The sequence below is a fragment of the Haliotis rubra genome, unplaced genomic scaffold (genome assembly GCF_003918875.1).
Source record: "Haliotis rubra isolate DU_JTF1 unplaced genomic scaffold, ASM391887v1 Scf1067, whole genome shotgun sequence".
NCBI classification, from domain to species: Eukaryota; Metazoa; Mollusca; class Gastropoda; order Lepetellida; family Haliotidae; genus Haliotis; species Haliotis rubra.
Window position 1 is genome coordinate 2,375 of NW_025764967.1, and position 16,455 is coordinate 18,829.

Below are 16,455 nucleotides of genomic sequence, written 5' to 3' on the forward strand. Positions count from 1 at the left end.
GTCAGAGCTGAAAAGATAGCTTTGGCCTCGGCAGTGAAAATGGAACTGCTGTCGGGAATCCTAGAGGAGACAGTCTTGGATCCAATGACTGTAGCACTGGCGACTTGGCCCTCAACCTTGGAACCGTCTGTGAAAATGGATCTATGGGTGTCATACTTGGAACGTAACGGGATGTATTCCTGCTCGAACACCAAGGGATTTGTTTCAGACTTTTTGAATTTAATGAGGGTAAGATCGACCTGTGGTTTCACCATCTGCCAGGGTGGTGAAGACAGGAGTTGGTAAGGTGCTATGCTACTGAGATCAATTTGAGCTGCAGATATGAGTGGTTGAGTTGAGTTGAGTTTGGCTTAACGTCACATCGGCATTATTCCAGCCATATAGTGACGAGAACAAGTCTGCATTAATATACATTGTAAGTACAAAGTGGTTTCGTTTCAAAGACACACATTCATTACATTGTCATTTTGGAACAGAGAATGTCCTAGCACTAAATTGAAATGCAGGAAAATTCGTTAGTGACATTACACAGTTACAATTTATGATATAGATCAACTTCCCTCAGGTAGTTCAGTATCAGATGACCGCTCACGCTGGAGAACAGATCTTTCAGATTGGTTGCGTGATAATGCGAGTCCCTTGCAGATGATAAGTCCACACAGTCAAGCAGAATATGCTTGATGGTGAAAGCCTCATCGCAGGAGAGACATATGGGGGGTCCATCCCCATCCGTTTTTAGCAGATAGTCATGTGTAAATCGACTGTGGTCAATACGACATCGTCGTAAAATTACCTCATCACGTCTTGACTGGCAACCCAAGTAGGTATAACCGATTGTTGGCTTCAATTCACGGAGTTTGTTTCTTCCTACTTGAGTGTCCCACCTTTTTTGCATCAGGTCCCGAGTATAGCTTTTGATAGTGGGTTTGAAATCGCTGTATGGGATTAGCAGTGGAGATAAGGGTTTTTCAAGAGCTGCTTTGCTGCAGCATCGGTCTTGGTGTTACCTGCTAGGCCGACGTGACCCGGCAACCAGCAGAGGACGATGTCACATTGGCCAGTAGAAAGGTTGTTGTAGAGTCCTAATATGTCCAGGATGATTGGGTGACTTGAAGTCACATTTTGAAGTGCTTGAAGGCAGGATAATGAATCTGTGAAAACGATGAAGTTTTTGGAATTTTTTGCTGTTGAATGTAGGTCAAAGCTGAGAAGATAGCTTTGGCTTCAGCGGTGAAAATGGAACTGTTGTCGGGGATCCTAGAGGAGACAGTCTTAGATCCAATGACTGTAGCGCTGGCAACTTGGCCATCGTCCTTGGATCCGTTTGTGAAAATGGATCTATGGGTGTTATACTTCGAACGTAACTTGTTGTATTCCTGTTGGAACACCAAAGGATTTGTTTCAGACTTTTTGAGTTTGGTGAGGGTAAAATCGACCTGTGGTTTCACCATTTGCCATGGTGGTGAGGACAGAAGTCAGTAAGGTGGGATGATGTTGAAATCAATTTTAGCTGCAGATATGTGTGGTTTGATCCTGATTCCAAGTGGTGGAACCAGGCTTGGCAGTTTAGGAAACAAGTTTTCAAAGAGCGGGTTGAAAAGACAGTTGTATGCTCGATTGGACTCATTTGAACGTAATTTAGTGATATACTGCAGTGAGAGTTTAATGCGGCGTTGTTCAAGGGAAGGTTCATCGGCCTCCGCATATAGACTGTCTACCGGAGAGGTCCTAAAAGCTCCCAGACAGAGCCTCAGCCCTTGGTGGTGGATAGAGTCTAATTTTTCTAAATTGCTTTTGCAGGCTCCACCGTAGACAATGGAGCCATAATCTAGTTTACTGCGAACTAATGATCTGTACAAGTGCAGGAGGGTGGTCTGATCCCCTCCCCACTCTGTATTTGAGACTACTTTTAGCAAGTCTAGAGCCTTCAAGCACTTTGTTTTCAAATATTTTATCTCAGGTAAGAATGTCAGGTGGCGGTCGAATATGAGTCCAAGGAATTTGGCCTCTTCTACTACCTTGATGGGAGTACCATCTAAAGATACGTCCGGATCCTTGTGTGGTTTGTATTTACGACAAAAGTGAATACAATTTGTTTTAGATTTTGAAAACTTAAAACCATTTTCATTGGCCCATTTTTGGATTTTGTTAAGGCAGAGTTGTAGCTGCCTTTCTATTGTGTGCATGTTCTTACCACGACATGAAATATTGAAGTCATCCACGAAAAGGGACCCATCAACGCAACTGTTCAGAACGTTAGTGAGGCTGTTAATTTTGATGCTAAAAAGTGTGACAGACAGGATGCTGCCTTGGGGGACGCCCTGAGTTTGATGGAAATAGTCAGACAGTGTGGAACCCACCCGAACTTGAAATTGTCTGTTGTTTAAAAACCGAGATATGAATTGAGGTAGTCTACCCCTTAATCCAAACTCGTGTAAGTCTTTTAGGATACCACGTTTCCACGTTGTATCATATGCTTTTTCTAAGTCGAAAAAGATAGATACGGTATGTTGTTCGTTGACAATGGAGTTTTTGATGAATGCTTCCAGACGCACCAGATGGTCAATGGTACTTAGTCTTTTTCGGAAACCACATTGGAGGTCACTAAGGAGATTACTGGTCTCCAAGTACCTGATTAATCGATTGTTGACCATGCGCTCCATGGTTTTGCAAACACAGCTAGTTAGTGATATAGGACGGTAGTTTGAGGGATTAGTATGATCGCGGCCGGGTTTTGGTATAGGGAGGATAATGGCGTTGTGTCACGAAGGGGGAAAGTGTCCAGATGTCCAGATGTCATCAAATATATTTAGTAGTGTTTCCAAGCCTGAGTCAGGGAGGTGTTTCAGAAGCTGATAATGGATTTCATCAGCTCCTGCCGCAGTGTCGTGAGCCTGTCCTGGGGCAGTACGTAATTCATGGAGGGAAAACGTTTCGTTGTAATCCTCCCCATTATCAGAGTTAAAATTGACTGGTTTCTTTTCTTGTTGGGTTTGATATTTCTGGAACTGAGGGTTATAATTTGATGAGGAGGAGTGGTTTGCCAAAGTTTCGCCAAGTTTGTTTGCAATTTCAGATTTATTTGTTAGGAGAGAGTCACCATCTTTCAGGTGGTGAACTCCTGATTTTGACCCTTTGCCCTTGATCTTTTGAATCATGTTCCACACCTTGGACATGGGTGTGCGGGAGTTGATTTTGGACACATATTTCCTCCATGACCGGCGTTTAGTTTGTTTGAAGGTACGTTTTGACCTGGCATTTGTCATTTTAACAGCATTCAGGTTATGCACTGTAGGATGTTGTCGGAAATAATTTTCCGCCTTCTTCCTATTTTTCCTAGCTTGTTTGCAGTTTGTATCAAACCATGGTTTGCGTATGTGCGGGTTTGCAGAGGACTTAGGAATACCTTTGTCTCCGATGGCATTTAGGACGTCTGAAATAGTTCCATGGGGTCAGGAACATTCCTGAAGTTGTCCGGCTTAAGTTTTTCTGAACATAGGATTTGGAATAATGGCCAATTGGCCTTAGTAAAGTTCCATCTTGTTGATGGTGGTTCATCCGTGGGGTTGATAGGAGTAAGAATTGTTGGGAAGTAGTCGCTTCCACAAAGGTCGTCATGGACCGACCATTCGAACTCATTTAGGCACCCCTTGAAGAGCAACCTCCTCGTGTTGGGTGCTGGGTAACGCTAATGGCTCTTCGCCCTGTGTGGACCCGGGGTCGAATAGGTCCACAGCACCCCATTGCTGGTCGTAAGAGGCGACCAAATTGGGCAACCCGTTTGCCGTGGGTTGCATCCCTGTGTCGGCAGAGGAAGGGGGTCTGGTGGTTGAGGATGACGGAACCAGCAATAGCGTTCACTAATCCAACACACCACTTCGACCCTAACTTTGCCTAGACGGGTGGTAGAATAGGCCTGATTCTACCAATCGGCTGGTCACGCCTTGCCCCGTGCATGGAATGTCTATACAAAAAGTGGTATTACATAACACTTTTGACCATGTTCAAAATGTTAACAAATACTCTACGAAACAATTTAGCCTCGCAGACCCATGCACAGAAGGCGGTGGCTCATGGGCCAATCTGCTGATGCTGACCTCCGATTTCTGTACGTCTCCAATTGATTGTCATGGACAGAACCATCCTGACCTTTAATCTGGTAGGCAGCTACAGCATTTCATGTCAAATTCGCTGGAGTATAACACCCCCTTATCCCTGGTCTTTGCAGCTTGGAGATCCACTGCAATATAAGATCGTCCTTGTTGACACTCCACGGTGGGTGGGGAGAGGGGATGCCGAACCACATTACCCACGACATGGCTTCCCAATACCCCGGTTCAAAACGAAGACACATGGATACCAACAATTCCTCGTCTGACGAGAGTACGCCCCCCTGACCTGACTACTGGCCACGCTTCCTGATTATTGAGGCTTGTGACAAGCAACCTTTGCAATTGAATCCTTTTGCAATCTCCAAAGGTATCGCTGGTATCTGCGGAGAGGTTGCCAATGTCACAAAGCTCCGATCTGGCTCTCTCCTGATAGAATGTACCCGGAAACACCAATCTTTAAATCTTCTCAAAATACAAGAATTTGTAAATATCAAGGTCACTGTCTCAGCACACAAAGCCCTTAATTCGTGTAGAGGCATTGTACGGGACAGAGCTCGATGCCTGTCTGACATGACTGAAGAACAAATTGTCAAGGAACTCTCTCAGCAATCCGTCACAGCCGTCAAATGATTTACCTTCAAAAAGGATGGTGTTGTTCAACCAACGAACTCCTATCTCTTCACGTTCGCGCGAGCAAACATTCCTGACTCGATTAAAGCTGGTTATTGTAGCATTGGTGTGGAGGTGTATGTCCCCAATCCACTCCGGTGCTACAACTGCCAACAGTTTGGACATGGATCCAAGTCCTGTCGTTCCTCTGCTGTCTGTTACCGCTGTGGTGACAAGCATGAGGGCAACGACTGTACTAAGGAAGTGAAGTGCCCAAACTGCGGTGGTAACCATATGGCCTCTTCCAAGTTCTGCCCAGTATGGAAACGCGAATCCGAGATACTGAAGATTAAACACAAAGAAAATATCTCCTTTCACGAAGCAAAGAAGAGGGTTGCAAGTCTAACTGCAGTCCCTTCAACCATCACCTACTCTGCTGCTGTCTCCCGTCCTACCATCACTACTGCAACCATCTCATGTCAGACCGACCTGACATGGGTCACGTCTTCTCAGCCAACTGAACTCAACACAACTCAGCCTATCTCAGCCACTCCATCTCCAACGCCAAAAGTCAAAACTTCTGAATCACAAACGCCAGAACAAATGCCAAAACCAGAGACAGAAACTGCGCGCAGAAAAAGGGAAAAAAGAGGCTAGAGAGACTAAAGCAACTCGAACAACCGCCAAACACAAAACCAAAGGCCACCTCTCTCCTCAGAGGACCCCATCGAGGTCCATAACTCCTTTGGCCCTCTGGATATGGAGGTAACTCCATCTCCACCAGACACCAATAGGAGTTCATCAAACGCTTTCACGTTCACGTGACATGTCACCAGTGGAAGCACCATGAATCCACAAAACATTATCCAATGGAATTGCGGAGGACTTAAGAATAATTATAATGAATTACAGTTATTGATTCAAGACTTCAAACCATCCGCATTTTGTCTCCAAGAAACCTACCTAAAAAGGACTGATAAATTTGACATCCGTCGGTACAGTTCCAACCACTCGTTTTCTCCTCCCGGTGTAAAAGCTACAGGAGGCACTTCTGTCCTGGTGAGGCAGGGCACCCTCCATAGCCCTGTTCGACTTAACACCAACCTACAAACTGTTGCTGTCCGCATAACTCTGAACATAGGGTTTACACTATGTTCCCTCTATTTCCCTCCCACCTCAACTGTCCGCCTATCAGATCTTTAGAACTTATACGATCAACTCCCAAAGCCCTGCATAATCATGGGCGACTTCAACGGCCATAACCCCCTATGGGGGAGTAATGATACAAATAGTAAGGGAAAGATCCTTGAAGAGTTTCTCTCCAATAATGATGTATGCATCTTCAACGATGGATCAAACACCTACCTCCATCCTGCCACTGGAACATACTCTGCCCTCGATCTATCACATACAGATTCTAATCTTTCAAATGAGTTTGAATGGTCGGTCCATGACGACCTTTGTGGAAGCAACCACTTCCCAACAATTCTTACTCCTATCAACCCCACGGATGAACCACCATCAACAAGATGGAATTTTACTAAGGCCAACTGGCCTTTATTCCAAATCCTATGTTCAGAAAAACTTAAGCCGGACAACTTCAGGAATGTTCCTGACCCCATGGAACTATTTTCAGACGTCCTAAATGCCATCGGAGACAAAAGTATTCCAAAGTCCTCTGCAAACCTGCACATACGCAAACCATGGTTTGATACAAACTGCAAACAAGCTAGGAAAAATAGGAAGAAGGCGGAAAACTATTTCCGACAACATCCTACAGTGCATAACCTGAATGCTGTTAAAATGACAAATGCCAGGTCAAAACGTACCTTCAAACAAACTAAACGCCGGTCATGGAGGAAATATGTGTCCAAAATCAACTCCCGCACACCCATGTCCAAGGTGTGGAACATGATTCAAAAGAACAAGGGCAAAGGGTCAAAATCAGGAGTTCACCACCTGAAAGATGGTGACTCCCTTCTAACAAATAAATCTGAAATTGCAAACAAACTTGGCGAAACTTTGGCAAACCACTCCCCATCAAATTATAACCCTCAGTTCCAGAAATATCAAACCCAACAAGAAAAGAAACCAGTCAATTTTTAACTCTGATAATGGGGAGGATTACAACGAAACGTTTTCCCTCCATGAATTACGTACTGCCCTAGGACAAGCTCACGATACTGCGGCAGGAGCTGATGAAATCCATTATCAGCTTCTGAAACACCTCCCTGACACAGGCCTGGAAAGACTCCTGAATATATTTGATGACATCTGGACATCTGGACACTTTCCCCCTTTGTGGCACAATGCCATTATCCTCCCTATACCAAAACCCGGTCGCGACCATACTGATCCCTCAAACTACCGTCCTATATCACTAACTAGCTGTGTTTGCAAAACCATGGAGCGCATGGTCAACAATCGATTAATCTGGTACCTGGAGACCAATAACCTCCTCAGTGACCTCCAATGTGGTTTCCGAAAAAACCGAAGTACCATTGACCATCTGGTGCGTCTGGAAGCATTCATCAAAAACTCCATTGTCAACAAACAACATGCAGTATCTATCTTTTTCGACTTAGAAAAAGCATATGATACAACATGGAAACATGGTATCCTAAAAGATTTACACGAGTTTGGATTGAGGGTAGATTACCTCAATTCATATCTCGGTTTTTAAATAACAGACAATTTCAAGTTCGGGTGGGTTCCACATTGTCTGACTATTTCCACCAAGATCAGGGCGTCCCCCAAGGCAGCATCCTGTTTGTCACACTTTTTAGCATCAAAATTAACAGCCTCACTAACGTCCTGAACAGTTGCGTTGATGGGTCCCTTTTCGTGGATGACTTCAATATCTCATGTCGTGGTAAGAACATGCACGCAATAGAAAGGCAGCTTCAACTCTGCCTTAACAAAATCCAAAAATGGGCCAATGAAAATGGTTTTAAGTTTTCAAAATCTAAAACAAATTGTATTCACTTTTGTCGTAAATGCAAACCACACAAGGATCCGGACGTATCTTTAGATGGTACTCCCATCAAGGTAGTAGAAGAGGCCAAATTCCTTGGACTCATATTCGACCGCCACCTGACATTCTTACCTGAGATAAAATATTTGAAAACCAAGTGCTTGAAGGCTCTAGACTTGCTAAAAGTAGTTTCAAATACAGAGTGGGGAGGGGATCAGACCACCCTCCTTCACTTATACCGATCATTAGTTTGCAGTAAACTAGATTATGGCTCCATTGTCTACGGTGGAGCCTGCAAAAGCAATTTAGAAAAATTAGACTCTATCCACCACCAAGGACTGAGGCTCTGCCTGGGAGCTTTAGGACCTCTCCGTAGACAGCCTATATGCAGAGGCCAATGAACCTTCCTTGAACAACGCCGCATTAAACTCTCACTGCAGTATATATCACTAAATTACGCTCAAATGAGTCCAATCCAGCATACAATTGCTTTTCAACCCGCTTCTATGAAAACTTATTTCCTAAACTGCCAAGCCTGGTTCCACCACTTGGAATCAGGATCAAACCACACATAACTGCAGCTAAAATTGATCTCGACATCATTGCACCATACCGACTTCTATCCTCACCACCATGGCAAATGGTGAAACCACAGGTCGATCTCACCCTCACCAAACTCAAAAGTCTGAAACAAATCCCTTTGGTGTTCCAACAGGAATACAACCAGTTACGTTCTAAAGTATAACACTCACATGTCCATTTTCACAGACGGATCCAAGGACGATGGCCAAATTGCCAGCGCTTACAGTCATTGGAGCCAAGACTGTCTCCTCTAGGATCCCCCGACAACAGTTCCATTTTCACCGCTGAAGCCAAAGCTATCTTCTCAGCTTTGACCTACATTCAACAGCAAAATCAGTCCAAAACTTCATCGTATTTACAGATTCATTATCCTGCCTTCAAGCACTTCTAAATGTGACTTCAAGTCACCCAATCATCCTGGACATATTAGAACTGTACAACGACCTTTCTACTGGCCAATATGACATCATCCTCTGCTGGTTGCTGGGTCACGTCGGCATAGCAGGTAACACTAAGGCCGATGCTGCAGCAAAAGCAGCTCTTGAAAAGCCCCTATCTCCACTGCTAATCCCATACAGTGACTTCAAACCCACTATCAAAAGCTATACTCGGGACCTGATGCAAAAAAGGTGGGACACTCAAGTAGGAAGAAACAAACTCCATGAATTGAAGCCAACAATCGGTTATACCTACTTGGGTTGTCAGTCAAGATGTGATGAAGTAATTTTACGACGATGTCGCATTGGCCACAGTCGATTTACACATGACTATCTGATGAAAACGGATGGGGATGGACCCCCCATGTGTGTCTCTTGCGATGAGGTGTTCACCATCAAGCATATTCTGCTTGAATGCGTGGACTTATCGCCAACGAGGGACTCACATTATGATGCAACAAACCTAAAAGATCTGTTCGCACGCGTGAGCGCCCATCTGATACTGAACTACCTGAGGGAAGTTGATATGTATCATAAATTGTAACTGTGAAATGTAACAACCATAAATTGTAACTATGAAATGTAACAAACCGCCTGCCTTTAAATTTGATGCTATGACTTCTTCTGCTTTTGAATGACAATGTAATCAATAAATGTCTTTGAAATAAAACTCATTCCGAGTATGTACTTACAATATTTACTAATGCAAACTTGTTCTCGTCACTATATGGCTGGAAAAATGCTGATGTGACGTAAGGCTCAACTCAACTCAACTCGAACTCATTTAAAAGATTAGAATCTGTAAGTGATAGATCGAGAGCAGAGTATGATCCAGTGACAGGTAGGAGGTAGGTGTTTGATCCATCGTTGAAGGTGCATACATCATTATTTGAGAGAAACTCTTCAAGGACCTTTCCCTTACTATTTGTGTCAGTACTCCCCCCATAGGGGCTTATGGCCGTTGAAGTCGCCCATGATTATGCAGGGCTTTGGGAGTTGATCATATAATTTCTGAAGATCTGATAGGCGAACAGTTGAGGTGGGAAGGAGATAGAGGGAACATAGTGTAAACCCTATGTTCAGAGTCATGCGGACAGCAACAGTTTGTAGGTTGGTTTTAAGTGGAACGGGGCTATGAAGGACGCCCTGCCTCACCAGGACAGAAGTGCATCCTGTAGCTTTTACACCGGAAGGAGAAAACGAGTGGTTGGAACTGTACCGACGGATGTCAAATTTATCAGTCCTTTTTAGGTAGGTTTCTTGGAGACAAAATGCGGATGGTTTGAAGTCTTGAATCAATAGCTGTAGTTCATTATAATTATTCTTAAGTCCTCTGCAATTCCATTGGATAATGTTTTGTGGATTCATGGTGCTTCCACTGGTGACATGTCACGTGAACGTGAGAAAACGTTTGATGAACTCCTATTGGTGTGAGGTGGAGTTGGAGTTACTTCCAGTGGAACACTCAAATAGGAGGCACCCATGAAGGGCCACCTCCTCGTGGTGGGTGCTGGGTCACGTTAAGCGCCCTTCGACCCCCGGTTGTGGACCCGGGGGGATATTTGGCCCACCAACCCGTTTGCCATGGGTTGCGCCCCTGTGTCGGTGGAGGACGGGAGGCTGGTGGTTGAGGACATTGGTTCCAGGTACAGTGTTCCTTTGCCCAACACACCACTTCGCCCCTTACTTCACCTAGACGGGTGGTAGAACTGGCCCGGTTCTATCAATCTGCTGGTCACGCCATGCCCTGTGCATAGTGTACATTTTTGCACATTTAACTCTCTTGGGGTTTTGGCCATTTTGATTGTGTATTTATAAATTATTGTTCTATTTAATTGCCTAGAGTCCTATGCCAGAAGGCGGTGGCTCATGGGCCAATCTGGCACTATTGACCTCCGGGTTCTGTTTGTCTTCAGGTAAATGTCTAGGGTGGAACCAGCCTTACTTTTATTCTGTTTGATTATTATAGCTACCAGTGTCTCTTTTGCTGTAGTATAGCATCCCTGTAACCCTGGTGTTCATAGTCGGCTTCCACTTCGACACCGTCCTTGTTGATACTCCATGGTGGGTGGGGAGCGGGAATGTTGAATGATTTCCCTGATCATGGCAACCTTACTTCAGACTGGTTCTAGATCCAAAAATAAAAGAAGACATTTAGATACAGATACCATTTGTTCTTCTGAGGATGAAAGTGTTTCTCAAAGCAACATCGACTCATGGCCACGGTTTCTGGTGGTTAATGGCGTTGATGGAGCACCTCTCCAGATTAACCCTTTTGTTGTGTCCAAGGCTGTTGACGGGATTTGTGGAGATGTCAAGAATGTAACGCGTCTCAGAAATGGGTCCCTGCTTGTCGAATGTTCACGGCGTCAACACTCAGTTAATCTTCTCAAAGCAGATCATTTTGAAACTACTGAAATCGCTGTCTCTGTGCACAAATATTTAAATTCGAGTAGGGGTGTCATCCGAGATCTTGCAAGGTGTCTTTCTGACATGTCCGAGGATGAGATAGCATCAGAACTCAAATCTCAAGGAGTCACGTCTGTGAAAAGGTTCACCAGAAAAGATCAGGATAGAGTTGTACCAACGACCACTTATCTTCTTACGTTTGCGTTTCCCAAAGTACCGTCATCAATCAAGGCTGGTTATTTCAACATCGGAGTGGATGTATATATACCAAATCCACTCCGATGTTATAATTGTCAGAAGTTTGGGCATGGGGCGAGGTCTTGTACTAAGTCCCCAACTTGCTTCCGTTGCAGTAAAGATCATGATGGTACTACCTGCACAGATGACATTCGGTGTGCTAACTGCAACGGTGAGCACTTCTCTTCATCAAAATCCTGTCCATTCTACCAGAAACAATTACAAATACTCAAACGCAAGCATACCAATAATATTTCCTTTTCTGAAGCAATTAAATTACTGACTCCGTAAACTCTTACTACTACATCCACAATCTCGTACTCTGCTGCCATTTCATCTTCAAAGTGTACTGTTGACAGAGCATGTCAGACTGACATCTGCTGGGTCACGGACAAACAATCACTGTCTACATTTGCTAAACATGGCAACAAATCTTCAACGTCTGCATCACAGACTGAGATTCAGAGTGACTGTTCAACTGCACCTGAGCTAGTGCTAGAATCTGAAACTGAGACTGCAAAGTTATCACCAAAACCTGTAAAACTGACAAGCAAAGAAAGGAAACAATTAAAGAAGAAAGAGTCCAGGACCCTCAAACATGTAGAGGTGCCGTCCCCATTAAGATCTCCTGTAGTGGTTCATAACAATTTTGAACCTTTAGACATGGAAGTCAATTCTTCTCCACCAACTCAACGGAAAGGATCTTCCTCAGGATCACGATCTCCAGTTCAGCCTCCATGAGCTGTACTTTCAATATTCTTCAGTGGAACTGTAGAGGCCTTAGAAACAATTTCAATGATTTGCAACTTTAAATTCAAGACTTCAAGCCATCAGCATTATGTTTGCAAGAAACCTATCTAAAACCAAGTGATAAATTTGATATCAGACAATATGATTCCTACAAATGTTCCTCACCTCCAGGTGCTAAAACTACTGGAGGATCTTCTATTTTAGTGAATCATGGAACTATCCACAGTCGTGTTCCTCTCAATACCCCTCTTCAGGCAGTTGCGGTCCGTGTTACTTTGCATATTGTTGTTACCTTATGTTCATTGTATATCCCACCATCATCGTCTCTGCAGCAATCTGATCTTCAGATGCTTTATGACCAACTCCCAAAACCATGTCTTATCATGGGAGATTTAAATGGTCATAACCCACTTTGGGGTAGTAATACCACCAACGCAAAAGGAAAGATTCTTGAGGACTTTGTCACAAATAATGATTTATGTATTTTCAATGATAATTCTAACACATATCTTCATCCTGCAACTGGCTCATACTCCTCTCTAGATTTATCCGCTGCAGACTCCAGCTTATACAATGAATTTGAATCGTCAGTCCACGATGATCTTTGTGGAAGTGACCATTTTCCCACTGTTCTTTCAGCCATAAACCCCAGTGATGCTGCACCATCGTCTAGGTGGAACTTTAACAAGGCAGATTGGTCTTTATTCGATGCCTTGTGTACAAACAGATTAAAACCTGATTTTTTTCTAAATGTGTCTGATCCTATTCAGATGTTTTCTGATGAATTGAATATGATTGCTGATGATTGTATTCCCAAGTCCTCTATGGTCCCACACATCCGTAAGCCATGGTTACTATTGACTGCAAACAAGCTAGAAAGGCTAGGAAAAAGGCAGAAAAATATTTCCGTCGGCACCCAACAGTCCATAACTTAAACCAATTTAAAATTTCAAACGCCAAGGCTCGTCGTACATTCAAACAAAATAAACGACAGTCATGGCGAAATTATGTTTCTAAAATTAACTCACGAACACCTATTTCTAAGGTATGGAATGTGGTGAAGAAGATAAAAGGTAAAGGTTCCAAATGTAGTGTGCACCATCTTAAGGAGGGTGACTCTTTTTTAACAGAACAATCTGATATTGCTAACAAATTAGGTGAAACTTTAGCCAAACATTCCTCCTCATCCAATTATTCACCAACTTTTCAGAAATGTAAAAAACCAGCAAGAAAAAAAGAAAATTTATTTTAATTCCGATAATGGGGAGGATTATAATGAAATCTTTTCCATTCATGAGCTCCATACTGCCCTTGGGCAAGCTCATGACACTGCTTCAGGTCCCGATAATATTCATTATCAGCTTCTTAAACATCTCCCTGAATCATGTTTAGAAACATTATTAAATATCTTTAACAGTATAAGGACTTCTGGTAATTTCCCACCATCATGGCGCAATGCCGTAATCATTCCTATTCCTAAACCTGGGACGGGATCATACTGATCCGTCTAATTACAGACCAATTTCTTTAACTAGCTGTGTTTGCAAGACAATGGAACGTATGGTTAATAATCGTCTAGTTTGGTACCTGGAAACCAACAACCTCATCACTGACATTCAATGTGGTTTCCGGAAAAATCGTAGTACCATCGATCATTTGGTACGATTGGAGTCTTTCATAAAAAATTCCATGCTAAATAAACAACATGCTGTGTCGATTTTTTTCAATCTTGAAAAGGCATATGATACGACATGGAAGTTGAGTTTAGTTGAGTTGAGATGAGCTTTACGTCACATCGGCATTTTTCCAGCCATATAGTGACGAGAACAAGTTTGCATTAGTAAATATTGTAAGTACATACTCGGAATGAGTTTTATTTCAAAGACATTTATTGATTACATTGTCATTTAAAAGCAGAAAAAGTCATAGCATCAAATTTAAAGGCAGGCGGTTTGTTACATTTCATAGTTATCCCCTTCCCACTCTGTATTTGAAACTACTTTTAGCAAGTCTAGAGCCTTCAAGCACTTGGTTTTCAAATATTTTATCTCAGGTAAGAATGTCAGGTGGCGGTCGAATATGAGTCCCAGGAATTTGGCCTCTTCTACTATCTTGATGGGAGTACCATCTAAAGATAGGTCTGGATCCTTGTGTGGTTTGTATTTACGACAAAAGTGAATACAATTTGTTTTAGATTTTGAAAACTTAAAACTATTGGCCCATTTTTGGATTTTGTTAAGGCAGAGTTGAAGCTGCCTTTCTATTGCGTGCATGTTCTTACCACGACATGAGATATTGAAGTCATCCACGAAAAGGACCCATCAACGCAACTGTTCAGGACGTTAGTGAGGCTGTTAATTTTGATGCTAAAAAGTGTGACAGACAGGATGCTGCCTTGGGGGACGCCCTGATCTTGGTGGAAATAGTCAGACAGTGTGGAACCCACCCGAACTTGAAATTGTCTGTTATTTAAAAACCGAGATATGAATTGAGGTAATCTACCCTCAATCCAAACTCGTGTAAATCTTTTTAGGATACCATGTTTCCATGTTGTATCATATGCTTTTTCTAAGTCGAAAAAGATAGATACTGCATGTTGTTTGTTGACAATGGAGTTTTTGATGAATGCTTCCAGACGCACCAGATGGTCAATGGTACTTCGGTTTTTTCGGAAACCACATTGGAGGTCACTGAGGAGGTTATTGGTCTCCAGGTACCAGATTAATCGATTGTTGACCATGCGCTCCATGGTTTTGCAAACGCAGCTAGTTAGTGATATAGGACGGTAGTTTGAGGGATTAGTATGGTCGCGACCGGGTTTTGGTATAGGGATGATAATGGCATTGTGCCACGAAGGGGGAAAGTGTCCGGATGTCCAGATGTCATCAAATATATTTAGTAGTGTTTCCAGGCCTGTGTCAGGGAGGTGTTTTCAGAAGCTGATAATGGATTTCATCAGCTCCTGCCGCAGTATCGTGAGCTTGTCCTAGGGCAGTACGTAATTCATGGAGGGAAAACGTTTCGTTGTAATCCTCCCCCATTATCAGAGTTAAAATTGACTGGTTTCTTTTTCTTGTTGGGTTTGATATTTCTGGAACTGAGGGTTATAATTTGATGAGGAGGAGTGGTTTGCCAAAGTTTCGCCAAGTTTGTTTGCAATTTCAGATTTATTTGTTAGAAGGGAGTCTCCATCTTTCAGGTGGTGAACTCCTGATTTTGACCCTTTGCCCTTGATCTTTTGAATCATGTTCCACACCTTGGACATGGGTGTGCGGGAGTTGATTTTGATATTTCCTCCATGACCGGCGTTTAGTTTGTTTGAAGGTACGTTTTGGCCTGGCATTTGTCATTTTAACAGCATTCAGGTTATGCACTGTAGGATGTTGTCGGAAATAGTTTTCCGCCTTCTTCCTATTTTTCCTAGCTTGTTTGCAGTTTGTATCAAACCATGGTTTGCGTATGTGCGGGTTTGCAGAGGACTTAGGAATACTTTTGTCTCCGATGGCATTTAGGACGTCTGAAAATAGTTCCATGGGGTCAGGAACATTCCTGAAGTTGTCCGGCTTAAGTTTTTTTGAACATAGGGTTTGGAATAAAGGCCAATTGGCCTTAGTAAAATTCCATCTTGTTGATGGTGGTTCATCCGTGGGGTTGATAGGAGTAAGAATTGTTGGGAAGTGGTCGCTTCCACAAAGGTCGTCATGGACCGACCATTCAAACTCATTTGAAAGATTAGAATCTGTATGTGATAGATCGAGGGCAGAGTATGTTCCAGTGGCAGGATGGAGGTAGGTGTTTGATCCATCGTTGAAGATGCATACATCATTATTGAGAAACTCTTCAAGGATCTTTCCTTACTATTTGTATCAGTACTCCCCATAGGGGTTATGGCTGCTGAAGTCGCCCATGATTATGCAGGGCTTTGGGAGTTGATCATATAAGTTCTGGAAGATCTGATAGGCGGACAGTTGAGGTGGGAGGGAGATAGAGGGAACATAGTGTAAACCCTATGTTCAGAGTTATGTGGACAGCAACAGTTTGTAGGTTAGTGTTAAGTGGAACAGGGCTATGGAGGATTCCAATCAGGATCAGGGTGTTCCACAAGGCAGTATTTTGTCTGTCACACTGTTTAGTATTAAGATTAACAGTTTATCAAAGGTTTTAAATGATTCAATTGATGGATCACTTTTGTGGATGATTTTAATATTTCTTGTCGTGGTAAAAATATGCATACTATTGAACGGCAATTGCAGTTGTGTTTAAATAAAATAAATAAATGGTGTCTTGAAAACGGCTTTAAATTTTCCAAGTCCAAAACTAATTGTCTACACTTTTGTAGAAAATA

The 16,455-nt window shown here is 43.0% G+C and overlaps 1 long non-coding RNA gene across 1 annotated transcript; it reads left to right on the forward strand.

The window, feature by feature from the left end:
- The first annotated feature begins 360 nt into the window (after nucleotides 1-360).
- On the forward strand, nucleotides 361-16,050 carry LOC124279200. Its single transcript, XR_006899322.1, has 3 exons — nucleotides 361-514; nucleotides 10,119-10,123; nucleotides 16,040-16,050. It is a non-coding gene; the product is annotated as an uncharacterized LOC124279200 (long non-coding RNA).
- The last annotated feature ends 405 nt before the right edge of the window (nucleotides 16,051-16,455 follow it).